This window comes from Chiloscyllium punctatum, chromosome 50 (genome assembly GCF_047496795.1).
Source record: "Chiloscyllium punctatum isolate Juve2018m chromosome 50, sChiPun1.3, whole genome shotgun sequence".
Lineage (NCBI taxonomy): Eukaryota > Metazoa > Chordata > Chondrichthyes > Orectolobiformes > Hemiscylliidae > Chiloscyllium > Chiloscyllium punctatum.
The window spans coordinates 41,237,740-41,265,718 of NC_092788.1; the positions used below are offsets into that span (position 1 = coordinate 41,237,740).

At 45.1% G+C, this 27,979-nt stretch overlaps 1 long non-coding RNA gene across 1 annotated transcript; it reads right to left on the reverse strand.

Annotated features, from left to right (window-relative positions):
- Positions 1-782: 782 nt before the first annotated feature.
- LOC140470156 (uncharacterized) lies at positions 783-27,044 on the reverse strand. Its single transcript, XR_011956451.1, has 5 exons — positions 26,610-27,044; positions 25,866-25,972; positions 22,391-22,473; positions 20,540-20,639; positions 783-1,486 (listed from the first exon to the last, which is right to left on the reverse strand). It is a non-coding gene; the product is annotated as an uncharacterized lncRNA (long non-coding RNA).
- Between the last annotated feature and the right edge of the window lie 935 nt (positions 27,045-27,979).

Below are 27,979 nucleotides of genomic sequence, written 5' to 3' on the forward strand. Positions count from 1 at the left end.
AGGGATTCGAGTCTATGATTGAGGATAAAGGCTACACAGCAGGGTGTCCTTGGAGAAGGAGCATGTGGTGTGTATGAATGCTCTCGGTGCCTTTTGATAGATGTGGGCACCGCAGGGGATATCGTGCTTTATCTCCACCGCTGGCCCCTCCCCACAACTCTACTTTGATTTAGTCCCTTCTCACTCTGTCACTTGTAATGGTTTGCTTGGCCCATATAATGGGCTTTGTTTGGAAATATTCAATTTGTTACACAAATGGTTTCCTGCTGGTGATGATATGTCTAGATGAGAGTGATGCTGGAAAAGCACAGCAGGTCAGGCAGGATCTGAGGAGCCGGAAAATCAACGTTTTGGCAAAAGCTCTTTTCCAGCACCCCTCTAATCTAGGCTCTGATTTCCAGCATCTGCGGTCTTCACTTTTGCACAGCTGGTGGATTATATGTTAACCAAAAGCACAATGGCAGAATGATAATTTTGATGGTGGGACGGTTGCTGTGATCACATTTCTGGGTCAGAGAAATGGGGAAAAAGAACGCTTCACAGCTCACAGAACGAGAACTGAAAAGCAGTTAAATCAAACCAAAGGTTCAGACAGGGAGGGAATATTTCCCTGGAGTTTGAGTAGCTGGAAAGTGATGGTGTCTGGGAATAGACAGGATTTTGTTTTACAGGAGGTTGAAAGTTTTAAAATGGGTTATATTCAGACAGTTCAATTTATTTTCTTTAATTTTATTTGTTTTGCAAAAAGTTTTTACAACATTTTAAAAACCAAAATGTACAAACCTTGTATTAAAGATAAATGTTAAATAAAATCCATCAAACCATCCCTCACTGAAAACTGTTGTGGAAGTGCAATCTCCTGGAGAATCCCTGCCCACTCCTTCCTACCCGGGCTCCATGGTTATATACATACCTGGGAGATAGCAGCAGGAGGAGACCATTCAGCCTTTCAATCCTGCTCCACCATTCAATGGGAGACAGCTGACCATCCAGCTCAGTCTCCTGTTCCTGCTGTGTTCCAATCCCCTTTCATGACTTTACCTTGAAGAACTATATCTAAGTCCTCCTTTAGCTTCACTGCCTTTTGTTCCAGTGATGTGGTTGTGTTCCTGTGTGTGGATGTAGGAAGTGGTAATGTGATGGTGCTGCCTCCTGGAGGATGCACTCAGCGTCCCTCATCATCCTGCAGGAACATCAATTGGGTTTCAGCAACTAGAGATAGAACCCATTTCCAGGATATGGGCATCACGGTCTCAGCCGCATTTATACCCCATCACTAGTTCCCCTTCAGAAGATGGTAGTGAGCTGCTGTCTTGAACCATTCACAGTCCATTTGGCGCAGAGACCGACAATGCTGGGAGGGAGAGTGTTACAGGAGTTTGGCCGAGTGATTCTCTATCTTTGCTTCTTCAAACGCTGGTTAGCTTAATCATGATCTGCCCATGATGTTGAGATTTCAGTCTGCAAATCTTCACCATCTAGCACCCTGTATAAAGGAATGTATACAGGTTAGAAATTCAGAGCAGACAATTCTAGTTTCTCTGGAATATCTTTTTCCCCTTTCTTCCCCCGAAGCTGTAACCCTCCAGCCCTCTTACTCTCTCCCACCATTCTGACTCTACTACCCCCTAATGTACACCCTCCCCATTCTCATGGAGTTACTGATAAACAGATCTATGCCACCACTTCCCGTCCCTGGTTAAAGTCTGCACCCTTTCTGGGTTCACTTCCTTTCCCTTCAGTTGCTGCAAGTCAATAATGTAACAGCAGAATGAAACAAAAGGAAACAGAAAGGGAGGTGACAGATCCTGGACAGAAGAGGAACCTTCAGTCTGAGAGAATGGGTCAGATCCTTCTTTGTTTCCCATTAGTTGATTCCCACCGTTATAATGAATTGGGGACGGAGAGTGGTCCTACATGAGTGTGGTGACACTTTGACCCCCCCAACTGATCAATACTATAAGCAAATACATTCCTCCTCCAGCCAATCACAGTGTGAAATACTTTCCACAAAGAAAACTTACCCAAAGCACATGCTCCAAAACCCGCCCACATTCTGTACATGTACAGTGCCAGGTTTCCCCACACATGTATGGGCCCTGCCTCAGGGATTGTGGGAGTCTCCATGAAGCCACTGGAGCCCCGTCTCTCGAAACTGATTGAAAAGTATAGGCTGGAGGGGGTTGTGTTTAGGATCCCCATTCAGACACACAGAACATATGGACTGTCATTGGGTCTAACTGAGACACCTGCTTCCACAACCTGATTTCTGATGTAAGGAATATAGATTCAGCCAACTGGGCCGTGGGGTGGTTAATAGGAGGAGCAGATTTTAAGCAGAGGTGGCTCAATGGTTAGCATTGCTGACTCACAGCGTCAGGGACCTGGATTTGATACTAGCCTTCGGCGACTGTGTGGAGTTTACACATTCTCACCGTGTCTGTGCGGGTTTCCTCTGGGTGCTCCAGTTTCATCCCACTGTCCAAAGATGTGCACGTAAAGTGGATTGGCTATGCTACATTGCCCAGTGTCCATGCATGTGCAGGTTAAGCCATTAACCATGGGAAATACAAGGAATGGGAGAGTCTGAATGGGACGTTCATTGTAGGGTTGGTGTGGACTCCATGGACGAATACCCTGTTTCTGCACTGTAGGGATTCTATTCTATTCTTATGAAGAAGAATGTACTTATCTCAATGTGTTGTGAATCTGTGGAATTCCCTATTTAAAATGCAGTGGATGCCAGGACAATGAGCAAATTTACTGAAGAGATACAGATATTGAATTTGCAATGAGATGAAGAGTGAGAAAGAGCAGGTGGGAAAGTCCAGCTGAGACCGAGGTGAGTTCAATCATCGCCATATTAAATGGTGGAGCTAGTTCAAAGGGCTGCATTGCCTCTCCTGTGCCCAGGTCTTATCCTCATACGGTAATAACTGGAAAGCTGAATCCAAAAATCACCGCCTTCACCAAAGGAGATTTTTGGAAAAAACAGGATAGTCAGGGGGATTAGCGTTCCAAACTTAGATAGTGAGGAAGCATGTGGGAGATAATGATTTTGCAATTTTAAACTGAGGGGAGTTAAAAATCACACAACAACAGGTTATAGTCCAACAGGTTTAATTGGATCATGATGAAGGAGCAACACTCTGTAATCTAGTGTGCTTCCAATTATACCTGAGGGACTATAACCTGGTGTTGTGTGATTTTTATCATTGTACACCCCAGTCCAACACCAGCATCTCCAAATCATGTAAACTGAGGGGAGACAGTGATTTATGGTTTTAGACTGTGTATTACATTCACACCATCCCGAATACTCTGTTGTGAATATTTATCCTGTACTTTATTACAAAGCCAACGTCTTTGAGAATGAAATGCAAAACACCCAGGTAACATCTCCTCACCTCGTAATCTGAGAAAAGACTTGTGATAAGTCTGGTTGAATTTAGAATACAGATGGAAATTGGGAAGATTGAATCCAATCCAGATCCTGTGCTTAGATAAAGGAGACGACAATATGATGAGGAAGGAGTTGGCTAATGTAGACTAGAGGCAAAGACTTTAGGGTGAGACAGTTGACAGATAGTGGAGGAATAACAAAGGATTTTTCAAATTGCTCAGCTAAAGTATATATCAGTGAAAAGGAAGGACTGTCGGAAAAGGAGTAATCTGCCGTGGGTGGTTAAGGAAATAAGGGAGTCTATCAAACTGAAATAGAAAACATACAAATTGGCAAAGACCAAGGAGAAACTAGGAGTTTAGAAAAAAAGCTAGATGGAATTGGGGGAGAAAAGTGAGGAGTAGCTGTCCCCAGGGACAGAATATCAGTTCACACTGCTGGAGGGGAACCTATTGTGTGGGGAACATATGGCCTCTGTAATTGTTGAAGCACTTAACTGTTACCATAGAGATAATCCTGATCAAGTTCAAAATCACAGCACACTCCAAAAGCTTGTACTTCCAATTAAACCTGTTGGACTATAACATGGTGATGTTTGGCTTTTAACTTTGCCCACCCCGCTCCAACAGCGGCTCTTCCACATCAGAATCCTGACAGACAGCCACACTGAAACTGAACCGCCTGTCAGATACCTGACTGAGCCACAGGGCCATGAGGGAGGGGTATGTGGTTAAACCACAAAGTGTTGAGCTGAACTCGACTTTTTAACTGCCATTGCCATGGAGATAATATTGACAGAGAGCATACATTCAAAACCACAAACCACAAAGGTAGAAGAATGGGAGCCATACATCGGACAGGTGGGGAGTTACCTAATGCTGCCTGGAGGTGTTCTGCATGTACACTATCCAGGCAACTGCCATGTCTCATCAATAAAAGACTCAAAGAAGATCTCTCAGAGTTCTGTGCCTGGTTATTCCTCTCCAGCAGGGTTCAGGAATATGAGTACACAGCAGTCAGTCTTCACAGTGGAGGATACGAAGAGCATGCCAGTAATTGATAAGGAGACTGAGGAAGGTGAGGAGCAAGAAACTTACATTGTGGAAACAGGCCCTTCGGCCCAACAAGTCCACACCGCACCCGCCGAAGCGCAACCCACCCATACCCCTACATCTACCCCTTACCTAACACTATGGGCAATTTAGCATGGCCAATTCACCTGACCTGCACATCTTTGGAGTGTGGGAGGAAACCGGAGCACCCGGAGGAAACCCACGCAGACACGGAGAGAACGTGCAAACTCCACACAGAGAGTCGCCTGAGGTGGGAATTGAACCCGGGTCTCTGGCGCTGTGAGGCAGCAGTGCTAACCACTGTGCCACCGTGCCGCCCATATCATAAGAGAGTTGGAGCTGGGCAAGCTAATGGAGCTGAAGGTAGATAAGTCTCTTTGCCCTGGTGGATTACATCCCAGGGTGCTACCAGAGATAGCAGGAGAAATAGTAAATATACTCGGAGTCAGGGTCCTACAGCAGAGACAGGCCCTTTGGCCTAAACTGGCCCACGTCGGCCAAAATGTCCATCACACGAACCCATTTCCCTGCACTTGGACCATATGCTTCTGAACCGTTGCTATCCATGTATTTGTCCAAATGTCTTTTACATGTTGTTAATGTACTCACTTCAACCACTTCCACTGTCAGCTCAGTCCATATACATACCACCCTTTGGGTAAAACAGGTGCCCCTCAGGTTCCTTTTCATAATTTCCCCTCTAACCTTAAACTGATGCCCTCCAGTTCTTGATTCCCTGGGAAAAAGACTGAGTGCATTCACCTTTCCCAAGCCTCTCATGATGTTATACACTTTCAAAAAAGGCTTCCCCTTGTTTCTTCTGCTCTAAAAAAACATCCTCGATTGTCCAACCTCTCCCTATAACTCAGACCCCGAGCCCTGGCAAAAAGTCTTCTAAATTTCTTCTGCACTATTTCCAGTTTAATAACTGAAACCTACATTACATTCATCACATTTCCAGGATCTCCCCACGGCACTGGAACCGATGTGACAACGCCAATGATCAATAATTAACTCCTTTACAACAATCCTGTTTTCACAGTATTTTCCATGGTGCAGGTATCCTTGTGTCTTTCTGGTTGCATGATTAATTAAAAACTTGTCCTCAGACAAAACAAACCTGTAACTTAATTATTCCTGGGAAATGTGCCATGTTTTTTCAGACTTTTTAAAACAAATGTACTCTCTCTCCACAGTCACCACACTTACATGGATTTGGCTGTGTCTCAGTACTTTTTTCCAGTCACACTGACATTTGAAATATTCGCCCATGGACAGAATACACACCTTTCCTCCCACATGAAAAGGCCAATGATATTCAGAACGAAACGGATCAAGTAACAATCAAAACCGAACAGGAAGTTCAATTTGAATTTCTCATGCACAAATCCGCCCTTTCAGAACCCTACAACAGAGAAAACAAGTCACCACCGTTAACACAGGATGGAAATTCATAAGACAATTATAGGATTAAATTGTAGTTTCTTTGTTCCTCCAATGTTTTAAATCTCAGTCTGAAAATTTCTCTCCCTTGTTAACTGAAATCCAAACCAATCTCCTCACTCTTTTCCTCCACACCCAGTTCTCTCTCTTCTCTTTAAATTCAGCTTTCTCGCTCCTGCCTGCAGAGTAAGAACCAAAAAAAGGGGTGGCACGATGGGACTGCTGCCCCACAGCACTCGGGTCCTAGGCTCAGTTCCAGCCTTGGGTGACTGTCTGTGTGGAGTTTGCACATTCTCCCTGTGTCTGCGTGAGCTTCCTCCGGGTGCTCCGGTTTCCTCCCACAATCCAAAGATGCACAGTTCAGGTGAATCGGCCATGCTAAAGTGCCCATAGCATGAGGTGCATTAGTCAGAGGGAAATGGGTCTGGGTGGGTTACTGTTCCTGAGGGTCGGTGTGGACTTGTTGGGCCGAAGGGCCTGTTTCCACACTGTAGGAAATCTAATCTAATCAAATCAATGAGTCTGACTCGGAGCCTCCTGGGTGTTGGTGAATCCTCCCCCCACCTCCCAGGGTTTCCTTCCGGGTCAGACCTGCACTGATTTTTTCCCCCAATCTGGAACCTCTGATTTATTTCCGCCACTCCAATCCTCTGATGAGAACCAATCCTGCACACACTGGCCAAATCATATCTGGTTGAACTAAAATGAACCAAATTAGAAGTTTAGTTGCAGGCCCACGTTTGTTCCTTTCCATAACCTTGCTGAATCTTCACCCGAGTTCTGATAACTTTCTGCAAAATGCTCCCCCACAGATACACCGACCACTTGTCACGATACCAGGGCAGGGAGCATTCCCTGGGACCTGTTCTCAGAGGAAGGAATGGAGGGAGCTGCCAATAACAGATTAATCCCACAGCCTCCTTCCCTGGCACTGACCCACCCTGCACATATGCCAACAATTGCCCAGCACTGTGCCTGTGCACCAGTCTCCCCTCTTACAGCACATGCTCCAGATCACACAGGAGCCCAGGTGATTGACAGCAGCTGCTGCCCAATAGAGTGGTGGGAGCGGGGCTGGTGGACTGGGACAATGGGATTGTAACCAATGAATGAATGTGGAGGACACTGGGGGATGGACAGGATCAGTGCAGCACTAAGAGGGGATCCTGAATAAAGTGAGCAATGGGAGAGTCTGACAGGACAAACTACAGGATGGTTCTGGTTAGAGGCTCAGGCAGGGACAGCTGGGAGACAGTATGGCCTGGTGGCTTGGGCATGTTTACTAATCAGTCTCTTCAAAGATGCTGTTACTCAATTCTGAACCCGATCCTCCTGGTTCAGAGGTAAGGACACTACCACCATTTCCTGGTGGGCTAGTGGAAAGAAGGGAAGATTTTCTCAACCTCACTCACATGGAAACTCCATGAGTTCCTCCCACTTACTGTCTACGGTGGGAATGGAGGAGACAGAGCAGGTGGGAGGGGGGTTAGGTATATAGGTACTGCCTTTCAAAAGGAATTCATCTGTGTTGGTAATATTAACAAGACTCAATACAGTCACTAACACAAACCTATGTACTTGAACTTTATCCAGAATATTAACAGCCATAACCGGGTGACACAGACCCTAATGTACAGAGTTAAGTCGTGGATATTAATAACGGCTTTGTGTGTGAGAAATCACGTCTCATGAACTTGAGTCAATTTTTTTGAAGTAACAACAAAGAGGATTGATGACGGCAAAGCGGTGGAAATGATTGAAATGGTCTTCAGAAAGGGGTTCAACAAGGCTCCCCGTGGGAGATTGGTAAGCAAGGTTAGAGCTCGTGGAATACAGAGAGAACTAGCCATTTGGATACAAAACTGGCTCAAAGGTAGAAGACAGAGGGTGGTAGTGGAAGATTGCTTTTCAGATTGGAGACCCATGACCAGTGGGGTGTCACAAAGGATCAGTGCTGGATCCACTAATTTTCATAATTTATATCAATGATTTGGATGTGAATATAGGAAGTAATGTTAGAAAGATGACCCCAAAATTGGAGGTGTAGTGGACAGTGAAGAGGATTACCTCAGATAATAACGGGATCTTGCTCAGATGGTTGAATGTGCTGAGGACTGGCAGATGGAGTTTAATTTAGATAAATGTGAGGTGCTGCATTTTGGAAAAGCAAATATGAGCAGGATGGATACACTTAATGGTAAGGTCCTTGGGAGTGCTGCTGAACAAAGAGACCTTGGAGTGCAGGTTCACAGCTCCTTGAAAGCAGAATCGCAGGTCAATAGGATAGTGAAGAAGGTGTTTAATATACTTTCCTTTATTGTTCAGAGCACTGAGTATAGGAGTTTGGAGGTCATATTGCGGTTGTACAGGACAATGGTTAGTTCATGCTTGGAATATTGCGTGCAATTCTGGTCTCCTTCCTATAAAAAACAATATTGTGAAACTTGAAAGGGGTCAGAAAAGTATTACAAGCATGTTGCTAGGGTTGGAGGATTGGAGCTAGAGGGAGAGGATAAATACACTGTTTTCCCTGGAGGGTCAGAGGCTGATGGGTGACCTTATAGAGGTTTATAAAATCAGTAGGGGCAAGGTTAGGGTAAATACACAAAGTCTTTTCTCTGCGGTGGGGAGGAGGTACGATGGGGGGTGGGAGACAGAGGGGGAGACTGAGCTGGGAGAGTGACCGTTATTTTGTAGATTATAACACAATCCTGTTCCTGTTTTCTCCCTGTCCCCTTCCATCTCTCTGAAGGGTTCAGAACAACTGCACAAACCCTGGAAAGTAGTGCTTCAGGGTGATCAAGTATTGAAGGTTGCATTTGGAACGCTGACCTTTATTTGGTCTGTGCAATTGTCAATAAATGGACCTGGGTTCCATTCCACTGTCCTGGATTCATGTCTGTGTCCAACGACACGCCTGCCTCTGACCCTGAAACTGGATCCCCTGTCACTATAGCTCTGCCATTCTCCCTCCTCCCGTTCTGTGCAGCGGATCTATCTGTGGTGTCATGAACCTGGCTGTTGCTGAGTTCCCCTGAGAGTCCACCCCACCTGTCCTTCCCTTATAGAATCCCAAGTGGTGCATACTATCTGTTTGAGAAGGGGAATGATCACTGGGGAGTCCTGCACTTCCTTCCTGAGCCTTTTACTTCATCTGATGGTCATCCTTTCCCTTTCTGCCTGTGTAACCCTCATCTGTAGTGTGACTAACTCACTAAACATGCTCTCCATGACATTCTCAATATTGCTCCACAGTGAGTTCACTCTCAGCTCCAGGTCTGAAAAGCAGTTACCCAGTAGCTGCAGGTGGGCCCACTTCCTGCTCACATAGCCGTCACGGACACTGGAAGTGTCCCTTATTTCCCACATTGTGCAATAGGACCACACCACTGGTCTAAGGTCTCCTGTCACAATGTCTCTCTAGTTTCAGCTAGTTACACCCATTAGGAGAATTTTGATGAGCTAGCAACCTTCCTTCACTTCAAACATTTCCATTATAATCAAAAGCCCCGATCTTTACTGAAGCAGACATTATATACTTTAAAAACTTTTAAAAAACTCTTGCCTGTTCCCTTTGGGACCATGTGAATTTTTGAACGGCCTGAACTAAAACTGCAGCTGTGGTTCACCTTCTCCCTGTCTCACCTCACTCTGTTTACACCCAACTCCAAAACACTCTCATTGAGCCAAGCAGCCCTCACAATGCAGCCCTGTCATTTTCATTGTCTGCTCACACCTACACTGCCCTCAGCCTCCTGTCCTGTTCCAATGTATCTCAATGGGAGCTGAGGAACTGCATCGTCCATAAGGAATTTTAATGAGAAGTTTGCAGGGAATTGAAAATAAGGAGCTTGCAGGTTAACATCATGAAGTGGGTGATTGGGTCTAAATCTGACAGTTCATATAAAGAGACGAGGTGTAATTTGGACAAATTAGTGCTCCCCCTCAGGCCAAATCCTCCTTCCACAGCTGCAGGGCCCAGAATTGAGCACAAACCACAAGGGTGATCCAACCACAAATTTGAACATCTTTCTGCTTTTTGCTTGAAAAAAAGATACTTTCCCACAGACAGAACAGACACACCTTTCTCCTTCCACATTTAAATGTCAATGGTATTCTGATCCTGATGACCCTGTTGACGACAGAACATTGCTTTTGAGATCCCTGTCTCAATTATTCTCAATTAATATCCTATAAAATGAATTCACAAACAAAACTCAGTCAGTGCAGACTGAAGAGTAAAGACAAATATTTCTCTTGGTGCGTGTTTGATGTGTAAATGCTCCTCTTCAAATCACCCCGACCCACCCAGGAAGAGGACATGTCCATGTGCCTCGCTGTACCTTGCCCTAAGTAAAGATGGCGACCATAACCCAGGACCTATCACTGACTGAGGCCCACAGCCGTTTTCCCATTTGCTGTAAACATGGGACCAAGAGTTTCTAATTCAGGCCTAACTACCTGTACAGAGTGTAATTAAACCCTCCCAGTCTAAACTGGATCCAACTCCCCTTTCCAGTTTCCTCCTCCTATACACACCAAGGGTCATTCCACGTCCAGTGACCCTCCCTCAGAACATATAGCAGCTGGGAAAATTAGAATCCCTAGAGTGTGGAATCAGGCCATTCGGCCCAACAAGTCCACACCCACCCTCTTAAGAGTTTCTCAACCAAGCCCATTCCCCGACCCTATTATTCTACATTTCTCCTGACTAATGCACCTAACCTATACATCCCTGAACACTACAAGAAATTTAGCTTGGCCAATTCATTGAAATTCCATATCTTTGGACTGCAGGAGATAGTGGTCAATGAGTAAATAATAGGCAGGGACAGAGCCCAAAAGAGACAGTAACATTTGGAAAGACAAAGGAGTGGACAACAATCTGGCTGGGAGGGTGCATAACTGTTAATGGAGGGGACAGGAACCTGTGTCTGGCAGCATCTCAGTGGAGGTGCTGGAAATGGCAGCTGATAATCTACGTTCTGCTGCAAAACAGACCCCGAGCTTCCAGCTGCCTGTCACTTTAACACACGAGTGTGTTCCCTGGCCAACATGTGTCTCATGCTTACTGCAGTGTTCCAGTGAAGCTTGATGCAAGCTGGCAGAACACTCCAGAACATACCGAAACGCCCCCGTATTTCAAGGACTGCAAATTCCCCTCCCGTGTGGTCAACAATACTCTCCAGTGTATCTCCACCACATCCCACACCTCTGCATTGAACTACACCTCTCCATCTGCAACAAGGATAGAACCTCTCAGTCCTCACCTTCCACCCAGATACAATGCATCAGCCTCCGCTGCTTCCCCCACCTACAATCAGATCCCACCAGAGATATATTTCCCTTTCCATTCCTTTCAGTATTCCACAGAGACCATTCCCTGTGAATTCCTAGTCAGATCCATGGTCCCCACTAACCCACCCTCCACTCCCAGCACCTTCACTTGTCAATGCAAGAGGTGTAAAACTTGTGCCCACACCTCCCCCCTCACATCCAAAGGACCCTTCCACAACCAGCAGAGATTTCCTGCACATCCAAACACCCCACCTATTATGGCCTTTGCTTTCGATGCGGTCTCCTCTCCACTGGGGAGTCCGGACACCAACTTATGGAATGTTTCAGGGACGATTTCTCGGATGCATGAACCAACCAACCCCACTATCCTGTGGCCAACCACTTCAACTTCCCTACTCACTCCGCCAAGGACATGCAAGTCCTGGGGCACCTCCACCACCAAACCCAAGCCACCCGATGCCTGGAGGAAGAAAACCTCATCTTCCACATTGGGACCCTTTAACCACAGAATCAAGGTTTCCTCATCTCCCCTCCCCTGCCTTATCGCAGATCCAACCCTCCAACTCGACACCACCCTCGAACTGTCCCACTTGTCCATCTTCCTTTCCAATTATCCACTCCACCCCATCCTCTCTCCATTACCCTCCACCTACATCTACCTATTGCCTTCCTTGCTCCCTTCCAACCAACCCCACACATCCCTCTTATCTCTCAACCCTCTTACACCCCTCCTCTCTCCCCGACCCCCAATCCTGGCATTCCTGATGAAAGGAATATTCCCAAAACGACGATTCTGTTGCTCCTGGGATACTACCTGACCTGCTGTGCCTCTCCAGCACCACACGTTAACGGAAGCTGGAAGAACAATACCTCATCTTCTACGTGGGGACCCTGCACCCCTCTAGCCCCAGTATCAAATTCAATTATTTTAGGTCCTGAACTCTCCAATGTCCTAGCACCCTAGCCTCTTAACCCACATACCAGCCTACCATTACACATTACCTATGGTTAGTCACTAACAGTTCCCATAAACAGCTATTCACCCCCCCCCCCCCCCCCCAGCTAGATCGTTATCCACTCCTTTGTCCAATTGCTCCCATCTCTTTGGACTCTATCACCACCTATCATTTACTCCTTAACCCCTACCTTCTACATTTAAACCGACATTTCTTTTCAGTAACATCAGTTCTGAGGAAGGGTCAGCAGATCCAAAATGTTAACTCTGATTTCTCTTCACAGATGCTGCCAGACCTGCTGAGCTTTACCAGTCCCTTTTGGTTGTTGTGTGAGATTGACAGCATCCGCAGTTCTTTTGGTTCTAATTTACCAGGAATTTCTAATTCAGGTCTAGCAGCCTAAAACCGTGCATTTATAAACCCTCCCAGTCCCACAATAGCTCCATTTCTTCCCCAGACTTTGCAGACTCTCCCACTCCCTTCACACTCACTAGGTCCCCCCTCACCGTGACACTGCGCCTGCACAGATCATGGCCACGTGTTGGCCTGCTGGACACACCCCAATTCACTCCCATTGGCTGGAGGATCACGCCAATTCTCCTATTGGTCTGAAGCTGATGTCAATCACCCGGGCCCCATTGTGACATGAGTGGGCTCCTCCCAAGAGCATTGGATGCTGAAGAATGACCTCATAGAGCTTTATAAAATCATGAGGAGTATGGATGGGAAAAATAGACAAGGTCTTTTCCCTGGGGTGGGGGAGTCTAGAAGGAGAGGGTGTAGGTTTAAGGTGAGAGGGGAAAGATTTAAAAGGGAACCGAGAGGCAACTTTTTTCATTCCGAGATCGATGCGTGTATGGAATCTCCTGTTCAGGGAAGTGATGGAGGCTGGTACAATTACACCATTTGGCATCTGGATGGGTATGTGAATAGGAAGGGTGTAGAGGGATATGTGCCAAGTGTTGGCAAATGGGACAAGATTAGGTTGGGATATCTGGTCGACATGGACCAGTTCGACCAAAGGGTCTAATTCTATGCTGTAGGTCTCTATGACTCTGCCCTAGGATGAGCTTCATCATTCACGGTGAATGGGCAGTAACACAGAGCACAGGGGTTTGGGGCTGTTCAGCCCATTGGGGCTGTACTCTCCCCCTCTGGAGATGGGGCCAGTCTATCCCAACTCACCTCCCATTTGTCTGTAGCCCTCCAAATCCTTCCTTAAAAATGTTAAATTCCAAATTTGTTTTGACAATAACTACTGAATCTGCATCCAGCTGTCGGTCAAACTGTTCCAGATGCTCAGAACTTAGTGAATAAAATAATCCTCACATTTTTAACCTGCATTATTTGCCAGTTACCTGAAGGGAGTTACTAAAAATTGTGACGTTAATAATTTCTCCCTCTGTCTCTCTGTAAATTAAATACCCTGGAAACAAATCTGCTCCTGGTCTAAATCACTGCCTAACCTTCTCAGCTCCAAGGAGAATTATCTGACCTTCTGCTAACTCTTCATAAAAGAGAAACCCATCTTAATTTTAGTAGTGCTATAAAGATGTACAGCAGAGAAACAGACCCTTCGATCCGACTTTTCCATGCCGACCAGACATCCTAAATTAATCTCATCCCATATGCCAGCTCTTGGCCTATATCCTTCTAAACTTTTGCTAATCATGTACAACATCTCAAAGGCATAATTGGGTAATTGTACCAGCCTCCACATTTCCTCTGGCAGCTCATTCCATACACATACCATGTTCAGCTGGAAACATCGCCCCTTAGATCCCTTTGAAATCTTTTCCCTCACACCTGAAGCCTGTTCCACAAGCTTTGGACTCACATATCCTGGGAATAAGCTCCTGGGATTTCACCCTATCCATGCTGCTCACAATTGTATCCAATTCTCCAGAGAAAACAGCCCCAGCCTATTCACCCTCTACCTACACAGCTCAAACCCTCAACCGGGGCAACATTCTTTGCGGATCTTTTCCGAACGCTTTCAAGTTTCACAATATCCTTCCGATAGCAGGGAAACCAGGACTGACACTAGAATTCCAGAAGTGGCTGAGTCAATGTGCTGTTGTGACTGAGTCAATGTGCAGTGCAACCGCAAAATGACATCCCAACTCCACTACTCAATGCACTGACCAGTGCATAGGCAGCAGTGCTAACCACTGTGCCACCGTGCTGCCAAGCTTCTTCACTACCCTGCCTATGATTGCACTTCCAAGGAATTATGAACCTGCACTCCAAGGTCTCTTTGTTTAGCAACATTCCCCAGGACCTTCCCATTAAGTGTATAATTCCTGCCCTCATTTGCTTTTCCAAAATGGAGCACCTCACATTTACCTGAAATAAACTCAATCTGACAATCCTCAGCCATTTGATTGAAGTCCCATTGTACTCTGAGGTAACCTTCTTTGCTGTCCAGTGCACCTCCAATTTTGATGTCTACTGTAAACCTACTAAGTTTACCTCATATATTCACATAGAAATCGTTGATATAAATGATGAAAAGCAGTGGACCCAGCACTGATCCTTTCACCTCATTACAGGCCTCCAGTCCTAAAAGCACTATCCTCCGTTTCCAACCTTACAACCAATTTGTATCCAAATAGCTGGTTCTCTCTGTATCCCATGGTGTCTAACTTGCTAACCAGTCTGTTATGTGGAACCTTTTTGAATGTCTTTCTGAAGTCCAAGTTAGTGATTTATGTACAAAGCCATGCTGACTATCCCTAATCACTTCTTGCCTTTCCAATTACATATAAACCTGTCCTTTAGAATTCCTTCCAACACCTTGTCTGCCACTAACTTCAGGCTCACCAGTGTATTGTTTCCTGGCCTTTCCTCATCACCTTTCTCAAATAATGGCACCTGTCTTGCAGCACCTCACCTGTGGCTGTCGGTGATAGAAATATCTCAGCGAAGGGCCCGACAATCACTTCCCTAACTTCCCACAAAGATTTGGGATACACCTGATCAGGTCCCACAGATTTACTCAGCTTTATGTATAAGACATCCAGTACAACCTCCTCTGTAATATGGACAGTTGTCAAGTTATTACTATTTATTTCTCCAATGTCTCCAGCTTCCATACCCTCTTTCTGTAAAAGCTGACATGAAATCCTCGGATAGTATCTCTCCCACCTTCTGTGGTTCCACAGACATCCTTGTTGACCTTTGAGGGTCCCTATTCTCTGCCTGGTTACTCTTTTGTCCTTAGTGTTTTGTAGAATCCCTTTGGATTGTCCTTAAACCTCTTTGCCCCCAAAGCTATCTCATGTATCCTTTTTGCCCTCCTGTTTTCCCTCAAGTGTACTCCTACTGCCCCTATACTCCGAGGGATTCACTCAAACCCAGCTGTCTGTACCTGCCATATCCCTCCTTCATATTTTTGACCAGACCCACAATTTCTCTCGACACACAGCATTCTCTACACCTACCAGACTTGGCCTTAACAGGAACATACTGTCTATGTACTCTTGTTGTCTCATTTTCACAGGCCTATGGAGGCAATGGCAGATGAGGACATGGAAACTGTCATTCTCAGTAAAGGGGTAGTGTTGGGAAAGATAACAGCCCAAAGGTACATGGGTCTCCTGGCCGTGATGGAATGCATCCCAGGGGACTAAAAGAGATGGTGAAGAGTCTATTGTCCTTCCTTGCTAGAGGGATGGTTATGCTGCAGCTGTACAGGGTGCTGGTGAGGCCACACCTGGAGTACTGTGTACAGGTTTGATCTCCTTACTTCAGCAAAGATGTACTGACACTGGAGAGGGTGCAGAGGAGGGTCACTAGTTTGAGTCGGAACTTGAGAGGGTTGGTGTACGTGGAGAGACTGAATAGACTGGGACTATACTTGTTGGAATTTAGAAGAATGGGAGGTTGTATTGGAAAAAATAAAATGAAGAAGGGAATAGATAAAATAGATGCAGAGCAACCTAGAGAGCATAGCGTCAAAATAACGGTGTATCTGATTTAGGACAGAGTTGAGGAGGAACTTCTTCAGCTAAAGGGTTCTGAATCTGTGGAATTTCCTGCTGAGTGTAGCAGTTGACGTTATCAACTTGACTATCGTTAGGTCAAAAGGTAGATTTATGAACAGGAAAGGAATTAAGGGTTATGGTGAGAGAGCAGGAATGTGGAGCTGAGGCCATGAAAAGATCAGCCCTGACCTTATTGAATGGCAGAGCAGGCTTGAGGGGCCAGATGGCCTACTCCTGCTCCGATTCCTTCTGTTCTTATGTTCCCACTTTCCAGCCGTCCCTTCACCTGGGGGTTGTCAAGAAATATTGAAAGTTCTTGCCTTGTATCGTCATAATTCATCATTGTCCAATTTTGAACACCAACTTTTAGATCTGGTCTATTATTTTCTGTAACTATTTTAAAACTAGTAGAATTATCGTCAGTGAATCCCAAGTGTGGAATCAGACCATTCGGCCCATCACATCCATACTGACCCTTAGAGCCTCCTACCTTACCCCTGTAATGCTGCATTTCCCATGGCCAATCTCCCTAGCCTGCACATCCCTGAACACTGTAGGCAATTTCACATGGCCAATCCACCCAACCTGCACATCCCTGAACAATATGGGCAATTCAGCCTGAATTATCCACCCAACCTGCACATCTTTGGACTGCGGGAGGAAACCAGAGCACCCGGACGAAACCCACACAGACAACCTCAATAAGGTGATCATCCTGCTCTTATTTCCCAGCTCCACCCAAGTAAGTTCACCAGGCGAACTCCCATGAATATCCTCCCTAAGCACAACAATAATGTTATCCCGTATCAAAAACACCATTCCACCTTCTCTGTTATCTATCCTTCCTCTTACATCTATTCCCTGGAACATTAAGCTACCTGTCCTTTCCAACCTAAGACATGTTTCTGTAATACCCACTATATCCCAGTCCCATGTTCAAAACCATATCTTAAGCTCATCTGCTTTCCCTGTCAAACCTCTTGCATTGAAATAAATGGAGTGCAGTGCTATCAAAAGGTCAGACTGATGGGCAGAGGGGGTGGGATGGCCCTGTTGGTGAGGGATGATATTCAGGCCCTTGCGAAAGGGGAGACACAGAATCAGGATTGGAGTCAGATTGGAGAGTGGCTAATGTTGTCCCACTTTTCAAGAAAGGTGGGAGAGAGAAAACAAGGAATTATAGACCAGTTAGCCTGATGTCAGTGGTGAGGAAGATGCTGGAGTCAATTATAAAAGATGAAATTATGGCTCATTTGGATAGCAGTAATAGGATTCGTCAGAGTCAGCATGGATTTACAAAGGGGAATATACTGACTTGGATTGAAAATTGGCTGGCTGACAGGAAGCAAAGAGTAGTGATAAACGCTTCCTGTTGGAATGGCAGGCAGTGACTAGTGGGGTACCACAAGGTTCGGTGCTGGGACCGCAGCTGTTTACAATATACAGTAATAATATAGATGAACATATTAAAAGTAATATTCGCAATTTTGCTGATGACACAAAGCTGGGTGGCAGGGTGAAATTTGAGGAGGATGTTATGAGAATACAGGTTAACTTGGATAGGCAAGGTGAGTGGACGGACGCATAGCACATGCAGTTTAATGTGGATAAATGTCTGGTTATCCACTTTGGAAGCACGAACAGGAAGGCAGATTACTATCTAAAAGGAGTCAAGTTTGGTAAAGGGGAAGTACAACAAGATCTAAGTATTCTTGTACATCAGTCAATGAAAGCCAGCATGCAGGTACAGCAGGTAGTGAAGAAAGCTCACTGCATACTGGCCCTCATACCAAGAGGAATTGAGTATAGGAGCAAAGAGGTCTTTCTGCAGCTGTACAGGGCCCTGTTAAGACCGCACCTGGAGTATTGTGTGCAGTTTTGGTCTCCATATTTGAGGAAGAGCATTGTGGCTATTGAGGGAGTGTTGGGTAGGGTCAAAAGATCAATTCCCGGAATGATCATATGTTGAAAGATTGGAGGGACTCAGCTTGTATACACTTGAGTTTAGAAGAATGAGAGAGGATCTGACAGAGACCTACAAGATTATTAAAGGGTTGGACACTCTGGAGGCAGGAAGCATGTTTCCACGGATGGGTGAGTCCAGAACCAGAGGACACAGTTTAAAAATAAGGGCGAGGCCATTTAAAACAGAGTTGAGGAGAAATGTCTTCACCCAGAGAGTAGTGGACACATGCAGTGCACTGTCTCCGAAGGCAGTGGAGGCCAAGTCTCTGGATACTTTCAAGAAAGAGATGGATAGAGCTGTTAAAGATAATGGAATCAAGTGTTACGGAGATAAGGCAGGAACAGGATACTGATTGTGGACGATCAGCCATGATCATAATGAATGGTGGTGCTGACTCAAAGGGCACAATGGCCTATTCCTGCACCCTCGTCAATCCTCTTTGATACATCTTCAAATAACTCAATCAAGTTTGTGAGACATGATTTCCCACGCACATAGTCATGCTGACTATCACGAATCAGTCCTTGCTTTTAAGAATAGATGCACATCTTGTTCCTCAGGACTCCCTCCAATTACTTGCCCAGCATCAATGTCAGTCTCACCGATCGATCGTCCCCTGGCTTGTCCTTACCACCTTTCTTAAATAGTGGCACCACGTTAACCAACCTCTAGTCTTTTGGCATCTCACCTGTGATAATCGATGATACAAATATCTCAGCAAGAGGCCCAGCAATCACATTCCCAGCTTCCCACAAAGTTCTAGGGTACACCTGATCAGGTGCTGGAGATTAACCAAGCTTTACGGGTTACAAGACACCCAGCACGTCCTCCTCTGTAAGATGGACATATTCAACACGTCGACATCTATTTCCCCACATTCTATATTGCCCATGTCCTTCTCCACAGTAAACAATGATGCAAAACATTCAGTTACTGTCTCTCCCATCTCCTGTTGCTCCAGACATAGGCTACCTTGCTGATCTTTGAGGAGCCCTATTCTCTCTCGAGTTACCCTTTTGTTCTTAATGTATTTATAAACACCCTTGGGATTATTCATATCCCTATTTGCCAAAGCTATCTCATGTCCACTTTTTGCTCTCCTGACTTCCCTCTTAAGTATACTCCTACTGTCTTTAATGCTCAGGGTTTTTTGGGATTTTTGGATTGGAATAAATGCAAAATATTATATCTTGATAAAACAAACAAGGGCAGACTTCCACTAATTTAAAACAGGGCCTCGAGTAGTGATATGGAACAAAGAGGCCGAGGGGTTCGGGTCTTTCAAGTCTGTGTCACATGTAGACAGGGTGGTAAAGAAGGTGCTTAGCACACTTGCCTTCATTGCTCAGACCTTTGAGTCCAAGAGTTGGGACGTTATTTTGGATGTTGGGGAGGCCTTTTCTGGAATTCAGTGTCCAGTTCTGGTCATGCTGATATCGGGACATTATGTAGTTGCAGCGGATTCAGAAGAGATTTACCAGGATGTTGATGGGAATGGATAGTTTGAATTATACGCAGAGTCTGGATGGGCTGCAACTTCTTTCACTGGCGCGCAGGAGGCTGAGGAGTGACCTTATTAGACGTTTCTCAAATCATGGAGGGTTGGTATCAGTAATGTGAACGGCAGGTGTCCTTTCCAGGAAGGGACGCGATTCAAGACTGGGGACATACCTTTTAAGGTGACAGCAGAATGGCTTTAAAAAGGCGTTCAGGAATTTTTTTTTTATTTTTGTTCAGACAATGGTTTATGTGTGAAATGAACTATCAGAGGAAGTGGTAGTTGTGAATCAGATTACAATTTTAGGGTGGGACAGTGGCTCAGTGATTAGCACTGCTGCCAGGACCCCAGGTTCGATTCCAGCTTTGGACAACTGTCTCTGTGGGACTGGCACATTCTCCCAGTGTCTCCATGGGTTTCTTCCAGGGGCTCCAGTTTCCTCCCTAATGAGAGAGCATCCCTATGGTCTCGTAGGACAGTGCTGCCTTTACCTTTTACACAGTAATGACATTGTGTCTCTGGGATGGGGAGAGGGAATGCTGAAGGTAGTGGATGGGACACCACTCAGGCACAATGCTTTGTCCTGGAGGATGTTCACTTTCTTTAATAGTGTTGAGGGTTGCACTGATGCAGGCAAGTGGAGAATGTTCCAACAGAATCCTGATGTGTGCCTTATAGAGAGCAAACAGACATTGGGGAATCAGGGGTTTGGGGAAACTAAGGTGTTCTCCTGGTAGCAAAGTCAATCGAGAGGAGCTGTGACAGAGGGGTTTAGAAAAGTTACACATTATAATAATAAACCTTATACCCATCAGCTCATTATACAAGGATTACAGGACACATATTAAAGGTTTGGGAAGATTCAAAGGAGAATTTTTATGCAGCAAATGGGATTCAGATGAAATACAATACTCACATACAATGCAAATATCCAGGTCCTGATGAATTGACTAATTCAATCAGAGTTAGGTGTTACAATGACTGAGATTACCATCTGAATGTCTACCTGTAGTATCCTGTAATACAAGTTTATAAAATCCATCACTGTCAGTTCAGGTTAGAAACTCGCACCATCCCCTCCTCCTGGCCCAGGATGACTGGACACATTACCCCTTGTGGAGGTCAGCAGTCAGTTCAGGGGGAAATCTATGTGGGTTTCTAGGAGTTTCCACCTTGGAATTTCATGTGACTGAACAGGGCAGATCTTTGACACATGGGACTGAATATTCCAAGAGTCAGTGAGATGTGGAGAGCAGGATTTGCTGCTTTTTTCCCTTCCGTGCTGCTGCTGTGCCTCATCAATAAGACATGGGGGGTGAAAGGCTCATGCAGCTCGATGGGCAAGTTGTCTCCATTCTGACCAATGGGCAGCAAACTCCTCCCACAGAGTATCTCTTAAAAACAGAGCAACTCTGCATGCTTCACACTGCCCAGTGCTCCCAGTAAATGTTTAGCATAATTGGGGGGTGGGGGGGGGGTGACTCCTAGTAAAGGCATAACTATAAAGTTCTGAGAGTATTGTGAAGAGAGAGAGATGCACAGGAGAAGGGGGCAACAAGTTGTCAGATGGAGTATAATTTGGGAAAAAGTGAAGTCGGTCATTTTGGAGGGGATAAGAAGAGAACAGAGTGCTATTTACATGGTGGAAACTGTAGAAAGCTGCACCACAGAGGGATTGGGGGGGGGGGGGGGTGAGGTAATTCTGCAGGAAACACAAAGCTAGCAGATTCTGGGTCAGTCACGAAATCAAGGGTTCATTTCAGATTCATCAAGTTTAAGGTAACACCGACACGGGTATGGGGTTTCAGTTGCAATGGAGCTAGGGTGAGGTGGAGACAAGCAACATTTTAGAGATTGGATCCTGGTGTTTGTGATTGTGTAGATGTCTGGTCAGAAGGTCACCTTGGGGTTACAGATATGACAGCAATGTTATGAAGAGTCTAGTTCTGCCTCAGACTGCACCCAGTGAGAGGGAGGGGCTCAGCAGTAAGGGAAAGGAATTTGTAATAGCAACTGAAGGCAATGGATTTAACCATAACAATGTTTCCTTGTAGGAAATTGCAGTTAATCGAGTAGTAGGAATGTGATAAGCAGTTTGGTAACTGAGCAACAGTGGAGCAATGGAGAGGGATGATGGGGAGGGAGAGCTGGACATCGTCAGTGTACATGTGAAATCTCACACTGTGCGTTTGGACGATGTCACCTCCTGGCAGTGCTTAGGTGAGAAACAGGAGGGACCAAGGATAGATCCTAGAGGGACACCAAATACAAGGAATTCAGAAAGGAAAGGGAGAGTGGAGATGGAGCAGGATTTACAAATGATAGTGAGGTCAAATGTTAGTTTGTTTTGCAGAGTGGATGAGAAGGACATAACCAGAAAAGACAGACAGACAGAACAAGGAACAATACCTGTGAATTGGCGAGGGGGAGTGATGAGGAGGAAACAGAGTTGGAATGTCTGTAGTTTAGCGAGACTAGTAAAAGATCAAGGTGAGCTCTGATAAGGCTTGACAAGAGACTGGAGAAAGATGTGAGTTTGGGACAAAAACCAGGAACACCATGTGAGGCAGCTTGTCTCGGTGGGCTAGTGGGAGGGAGAGAAGCAGCAGAAGCAGCTGATCGGATTGTCTCAGTCTTAGTGACAGATAAACTCAATGTGCTCCTTGCTCTTGTTGTTGGAGGGAAGGATGAAGGAGACAGGATGATGGACAGTGTTTTACATAGAAACAAAACCAGGGTTAGTGACATTTAAAATGAGTGAACAAACCTAATGTATTTAACTTTTATCCAGAATATTAAAATGTACAACTGAAGTCCTTGTTCGAATCCCAGCTCGGCAGATGGTAGAATCTGAATTCAAGAAAAAGTAACGAATTAGGAATCTCCTGATCTCCATGGAACCATTGTCAATGGCGAAAAAAATCCTCACAACGTGACAGTCGCCCAACAATCTACTCACTGTATTAATCACTGCAAAGTCTCAACAAAGGAATGAAACTGGATGGACCACTCGGCATCTAACAAGGCATTAGGAAATACAACCACAGAATCAGCCCTCTCGACTCTGCAACATCCTGCTCACTAACATCTGTTTTTTTGTGCCAAAACGTGGCGAGCTGTCTCACAGACTAGTCAAGGAACAGCCTGGCATAGTCATACTCACAGAGTAACCCCTTACAGATAATGGCCAGACACCACCATCACCATCCCTAGATAGAGTGTGGTGCTGGAAAAGCACAACAGGTCAGGCAGCATCCAAGGAGAAGGAGAATCGACGTTTCGAGCCTAAGCCCTTCATCAGCCTGACCTGCTGTGCTTTTCCAGCACCACACTCTGGACTCTGATCTCCAGCATCTGCAGTCTTCACTTTCTCCTGAAATCTCTGGATATGTCCTGTCCAGCAGGACAGACCGGGCGGAGGTGATGGCACAGTAGTGTACACACAGGAACCATTTGCCTTGGGAGTACTCAGCATTGACTTTGGACACCAGGAAGTCTCATGGCTCCTGCTGATTACCACGTACCGTGCTCCCACGGCTGATGAATCAGTGCTCCGCCATGTTGATCAACAATTGGAGAAAGCACTGATGCAATAAAATGGTGACAAGGCTCCTCTGGGTACAGGATTTCAATGTCCTCTACCAAGAGTAGCTCAGCAGCAGGATGACTGACTGAGCTGGTCGGGTCCTCAAGGACATAGCTGCTCAACTGGGTTTGCAGCAGGTGGTAACGGAACCAGCAAGAGGGAAAAACATACGAGATCTTATCAGTATGAATCTGCCAGCTGCAAATGCATCTGTCCATGACAGTATCGGAAAGATCGACCATCCCACAGTCTTTTTGGAGACAAAGCCTCACCTTAAAGTTGAGAAAAACCTCCATTGTGCCGAGTGGTACTATCACCGTGCTAAATGGGACAGATGTAGGAACTCAAAGTAGATCTCTCTGAGACACTGTGGGATAATAACAGCAGAACGGTACTCCAGCACAATCTGTAATCTCATGGGTTTGTACATCCCGCACTCAACCAACACAGTGGGCAGGAAAGGACGTCATGCCATGAGCAGCACCAGGCATAGCTAAAAATGAAGTGCCAACCTGGTGAAGCTACCAAGCAGGACTATCTGCATATCAAACAGCATCAGCAGCAAGCAACAGATCTAAGTAATCCTAACAATCAATGGATCAGATCAGAGCTCTGCAATTCTGCCACACCCAGTTGTGAATGGTAATGGACAATTAAACAACTCATTGCAGGAAGCACTACGGATATCCCCACCCTTACTGATGGAGGGGTTTCATACATACATGTAAAAGATAAGATGACAGCATTTGCAGCAATTTTCAGCCAGATGCAAAGTGGCTTGATCCATCTCAGCATTCTCCAGTGGTTCCTAACGTCACAGATGTGAGCTTTAAGCCAATTCAATTTAGTTCGAATAATATCGAGAAATGGTTAAGTAGTGTAAAGGCTATGGGTCCTTCTAACATTCTGGCAATAACACTGATGGTTTGTGCTCCTGAACTTGCCACCCACCAAGCCAAGTACCGCTCCAGCACTGGCATCGACTGACAATGTGGAACATTGCCCAGGGATGTTCAACACAAAAACACAGGGCAATCCAACCCAGGCAAGTTCCCTTTATCAGTCCACACTCGATCAGCAGTAAAGTGATGGAAGTATTCATCAACAGGGCTACCAAGCAGCAGCTGCTCAGCAACAGCCAGCTGAGTGACACTCATTTTAGGCTCCACCAAGTCCACTCAGCTCCCGATTGTGTTAGCGCCCTGATTCACAACCTGACAACCAGCTTATGGGATACAGGTAAATTAATGTTACTTCTGCAATTCTGCAATTCCATTTTACAAAGTAAAATGGACTCACGCCAGTGTGTAATTGTTTTAGCCACGAGCTGAGTCAACAAGAATGGAAATGATGTGGAGTAAATATATAATTGTTTTTGTATTAGCTAAAATTGCATGTCAGAATGAGATGTGCCAGTAAAACAATGGTAGACATTACGGGCAAATAGATAAGATGTTGTGAGGGGATGAAGTTAAGCTAGATATGTCTGTACAAACAGTAGGTATAAACATCTGTTTCCCACTTTTACAGAAACAGAGGAACAAACCCCAATTAAAAGGGTCATAGGGATCAGAACGGCCTCGGGAAAGGCACAGATGAAGGGGGTAGATAATGATGAAGAAAGAATATGCCTAACAATGACCTACAGCAGGATGAGGTCAAACAGCCTTGTGAGACCAGAAATAAGCATTTTGTCACAGACAAGGTCGGATAAGGCAAGAGATAAACAGGGGTAATGGGGGCCGGTCTTAGGGAAATGGAGGATGTAAACAGGGGAGGGAGCAGTGTAAAACAATAGAAATCAAATCATATAAATGTTGTGTATGAATTGAATTTGGTGTGTGTATGTCCTCTACCTTATAGGCACTGGACATCTCACCCACTTGCAAGTGTAAAATAAAGGACACTGCTGATTCAGATTTTGTCTCGGACTGCAATTATTGAAGTGTGTGAGCTTTGTTTCTCACAAGCTGAATCCCAGAGGTGAGGTGAGAGTGACAGTCCAGTCCCACTCCAACACCACTATTCTTGCTGATTCCACCCTGATCTCAGCTCATATACTGAAACTCTCATACAGCGTGTGTTATATCCAGACTTAATTATCTAAACACACTCCTGGCCAGCCTCCCAAATTCAACCTCCCTGTAATCTCAAGAAAAAATAAAAGCTCTATTGCCCACGTGCTCACTTCTCCCCAAACATGTTCATCCATCAAAAGGCTCATATTCATAAGCAACAACAATTTAAAATTCTCATTCTTGATTTGATTCCTGGCTGTGATCATCCCTAGCTCCCTGCACCACACATCCTTTGAGACCTCAACAACCCATTTTCTATGAGACTCCCAACGATTTGTTAATTCATTACTTCAACTTTGTGGCTGATTCTACAGTTGCTAAAGCAACATGGTCTGGAATTTGCAGATAAAACCTCACAGGTCTGCTTTCCACCTTTAAGACATCCCTCAAAACCTGCTTTTTGGCAATGTTTTTGATCACCTGACCTAATATCGCCATCTCTGGCCTTATATCTAAAACTCTCAATAGTATTTTTGTGAAATTATAAGCATGATAATAAAACTACAAACTGTTCTTGATTTGGACATTATCTTCAAATAATCAATGTGCTGTAATGAATAATATGTAATGTCTCTTACCCAACCATATCGTGGGAGCACCTTCACAACACAAACTGCAGCTGTACAAGAAAGTCAAACATCACCCTCTCCACAAGCAACAGGGCTTTGGCATTAATCACTGGTTTCTGTGGAAGGAGAAACACAGTTGATGTTTCAGGGAGTGCAAAATAGATTACAGGGAATGAAAATGGTGCAGAATTTGATAGTCAGAAATGGAAGGAAAATACACTTGCTTATTGGAAAAAAGAATTCTTGACTGTCAAATATATTCAAGAAAAAAGTAATCTGATAATAGAGCAGTACATGGTCAGGTGCTGGGCAGCAGTGAAAAACTCATTTACAAAGGGTCTATAAAAGTAATAATACAGTAGTAAACAGACCGAAAATACACCCATAGTTCGAGACTGAGGAAGTTAGATCGTGACAAAGTGGTTATGATGGAGCCCAGAGGTGAATCAGAGCAGTATTGGCTGCTATGATCCCAATGACGCTATACTAGAGAAAGGCTGCACATGCGCCTGGCTGCACCTTGCCCCCTACAAAGATGGCGGCTCCGCACGTGTCCAGTGAATCGTTGACCCGAATAAAGATGGCGGCGCTCACTCAGGTCTGCAGCCGCGCTGAGGCCAGTCCTAATTTACTGCAAACACGGGACTGAGACGTTCACATTTGTGTTTTCCGACGTGCACAATTTGTTTGTAAAACCTCTCCGCTCATCGCAACACAGTTTTCTCCCGTTTCCCTGTTTATTTCTTTCCTTACCGTATCCTTTCTCTCCATTACTTCCGAGTATTCATTACAGCGACTCTGCACCGCGCGCGAGGGTGATCACATGGTTTAGTTTAGCCCCGCCCTTCATTCACTTGATTGGTTGGAGGACAAACCTCCCACTAGGTCTTCCAGCTCCTCCCACTTGGTCTTCCAGGTCCGCCCACTATCCTTCCATTGGTCCGGTGCCGACATCAATCACCCAGAGTCCCTTTGCTGGCTTTCGCACGCGCAGTGTGTCCGACTTTAGCTGATATGTTGGGTAATGTGATGGAAGAGTTTACTGAGGGGAAGGATCCCTTTGTGAGCTCTGCAGTAGATTTCCTTTATTCATGGAGGGAATTCCCTTCCTACTCATGACTGTATCGCTGTGATTGATGAGTCAATGCCATCTGAATCAGTACATAAACACCCCATTTTCACAACATCTGAGATCTTTAGCACATTGTATCGCACACTTCTGTGGAGACAAGAAAAACATGAAACGGAGCCTCAAGGAATCGGAGCAGGCGTAGGCAATTTATCTCTTTCAGCTTGTTGCCCCATTCTATCAGATCATGGCTTGGTCAACCCAGACCACAACACCTCTTTTATACTTGATCCGCATAGCCCAAAACTGCTCAATATTTCAAAAATCTACTACCCTCTTTTAAAATAATTTGAGATAGAATCATAGATTCCCTACTGTGTGGAAACAGGCCATTCGGCGCAACAAGCCGGATCAACCCTCCGAAGAGTAACGCAACCATTCCACTCCCCCATTTAACTTTCACAAAAGTTGGGGCGAGAAAATTCTAGTCATTCACTGAGAGAAAAAAATTCTTTACTTTTTCTAAAATGAATGTTCCCTTCTGTAGTGTCCCCTGGTTTGAGACTTCACTGGTGCTCAAAGATCTAGTCAACATCCACCCTGTCAAGCTTGTCAGAATCTTGTTTCCATAAGATCACCCCGTATCTATTCTTGATAGGTCAATCCTTTCGTCCTCGAAGCAGCTAAGTGAATCTTTTTTGAATGGTCTCCTTTATTAAATATGGGAGCTAACATTGTATACAGCACTGCAAATGAGGACTCGGCAACAGCAAGTGTGGTTAACCAATCCTCAATCCATGCTAATACATTACCCCGATACCATGAGCTCCTAAATTGTGCAATTAACTTTTATGTAGCACCTTAACATTTGCATTTTTAAAATCCAAATACAGAACATCATTGGATTGCCCTTTGTCAGCCCTGCTCGTTATCTCCTCCATGAACTGTCGCAAATTTGTCAAATATAGTTTCTCTTTCACAAAACCCAGTCTACCATGTTTAATGATAAGCTTTACTAAATGTTCTTCTATTTCTTACTTTAATATTCGACTCT